Genomic DNA, 2720 nt, shown 5'->3' on the forward strand with positions numbered 1-2720 from the left:
CACCCCGCTGCCGTAGACTTTAGCGTCTTCCCGCTGCGCGCTGCAGCAGGAGCGACTGAGGTTAGACCGCAGGACGCGGGCGGTGCAGTTCAGTCATCATGGTCACCCTTGGGTTCCTAGAGCAGCTAAGGGCTCTAAGCATTATAAACCAGGTGTTCTGGAGTGGCAGAGGAGCCAGCGGTCAGCTAATGCTCTGCAGGGAGTCAGTTAGGTTTCACAGCCCGAACTGTGAAATTTTACAGGAGGAAGGAAATTCCAGGCCAGGGGTGGGGGGCTGAAGTGCAGTGCAGATTCAGAAAGAGTCCAGGTGGAGCCCAGGTAGAAGGAGGGGCCAGTGCTAATGCTGGACGGCTCTGTGGTGAGTGCTGAGTGCTGAGAATCTGACCTTACTGCCTGCAGGGAGCCTTGGGTGGTGTCTGAGCTGGGGAGCTCAGCGTTTTAGTCCACTGAGTTATTTGGGGATGTGTGTGTGTGTGTATGCGTGACAAAGTGGGAAAGAAATGGAAGGCAGGTTGATGTGACCTCTTCCTAGAACTCACAGATGCACGAACAACCCTCACATGTGTCTGGGTTCCCTGGAGAGGTGAAGACAGGGAGTGGGTGCCCTGCAGGAGGAATATGGAGGCCTGGAGTCCAGAGGCCTGGGATGCAGCGCCAGTTACATTTGCCTCTGAGCACTTAGCTGTAAGCTTCAGTTTCCTTGTCTGGGAAATGAGGGTGACCACCAAGGGAAGAGGAAAGGGCCAGACAGGAATGGGTCCGAGGACCAGATGGGGTGCTGGGGTGGAGGGGGTGGGCCTGCTGCTATGGATCAAGGAGGTGCCTGATACTCGGTGACCCAGTCTCCCCATCAGCACGGTCACTGGAAATGCCTTCCGGCCCCCTCACCACTGAGTACTGCTCTCTTGTGCAGGCCTGGGGTGCATGTTGATCGGAGGCCTGGGTCCGTCCAGTGGCAGCCCGGAATTGTGTCCTAGCACCCTTCACACAGCTCTGCTCTGTGCCACCCACTGACTGCCTCTGACATTCACTGCAAACCTCGGCCCCCAGGGCTGCTGGATGGTGCACAAGTTACGGCACGTGCACACACGTGTGGCCACCTGGCTCCTGACTCCAAGGTGGGCAAGTGCCACACCTCTCACCCCTGCCCCAAGATGGCCCTGTGCAGCATGTGGCCCAGAATTCTGCACACCTAAAGAGATCGGATGGGGGGGGGGCTCTTCTTGGATGGCATTTTTCAACAGAACAACTACCCCTGCTAACTGTCTCAGCTGTCCCTTCCCGACCCTGGTCAGAGGGACACAGCTGGGATCCATAGCTCATGGGATGGCTGCCTCAAGAGGATGGGTTGTCGACTGGTCATACGTGAACAAACCAGGCTGAGAGGAGAAGAAGCTGCCTCCGGGGGTCCATCAGGGCTGGCGCAAGGGCACAGAACAGGTGTCTTATGAAATCACATCACCCTGGCTGCCATCCAAAGGAGAGGATCTGGGGAAACCACATCCTGCTGTTTTGGCATAAATGGAAAAGACACGCACACATGTGTGCACGTACGCAGGCACTGGGATCCACACCCTGAGGCCCATAGGAACCCACAGAGAGTGACAGGCACAGACACGAAGGCACACACGTACATACGTCTCCTGTAATGATGTCATCTCTCCTATCCACACACAATGTGTGCACGGATGGAGTGGTACCCACGCCCAGAGACAGATTCCATGCTGGCCAAAGGCAAAGGCAGCCACGCGTGAGCGTGCACGTATACATAGACAGGCCAGTCGACAAAGACCTCTTAGACTATGTGCACACCCAGAGAGACAGACACACGTGGACATGCAGACCCCTCCAGATGCACACACACAGAGCAAAACGCAATCAGCGGGCAGCAACATACACCTTCACAAAGAGAGGTGCGTGTGCCAGCGGGCAGTACACCTTCACAAAGAGAGGTGCGTGTGCACAGAGCTCCATGTACGGGCCTGTTTACCCGGAGAGCGGTGTGTGCCCGCACCGCACTTACCAAATTAAGTCATCTGACTTACAAGCTCATGTAGCCAGAGGCTCTCCCACTCCCTTGCCCCATCCCCAAGTCCTGGGGCAGACAGTGGGGTCCACCCAGAAGTGCACACGGGCGCGTACACACATCTCAGATAACAACACCATTTCTGTACAGATAAAACCAATACTCTGTGAAGGAAACGAAGGGCCAGAGGAGAGAGCCCAAGGTGAGGAGTGGGAAGTCGAACTTGCCCACTACCCCGTAGGTTTCCCACCATGGTCGCATCCTCCAGATCCCCCAACCCACTGCTGGGTCGTCCAGCACGCAGGATGTGTCGATGGTCCAGGCCCCTCCCCGGAGCTGGAAGGAGACCCCCAAAGCCCAGTCACTTATCCCTATGAAAGAGGTTGCCAAAAATACCCCTTGAAGAGTGATGGCTGTCTCCCTCAGGTCAGGCAACCTGCTGTGCGGGGAGACAAACGGGTAGACCATGGGTGAAGAGGAAGGTCTCTCTCTCTCCCTCTCTGCTGCTGTAGCCTCTCCTGAAGCTCCCTCTTCAGCACCCTGGGACCTCCCCCATCCCCTGGCCCCTTAGAGGCCATCCAAGGTGTGCTTTGATACAAGGAACCTTTGACACAGGCTCCAAGGACACACGTGTGCCCCGCTGTGCGGCACACCTCACCCTACAGGTGAACCTCCGGCTCCCAACCATTCCTGC

Source organism: Tupaia chinensis, unplaced genomic scaffold (assembly GCF_000334495.1).
Source record: "Tupaia chinensis unplaced genomic scaffold, TupChi_1.0 Scaffold000477_1, whole genome shotgun sequence".
Taxonomy (NCBI): Eukaryota; Metazoa; Chordata; class Mammalia; order Scandentia; family Tupaiidae; genus Tupaia; species Tupaia belangeri.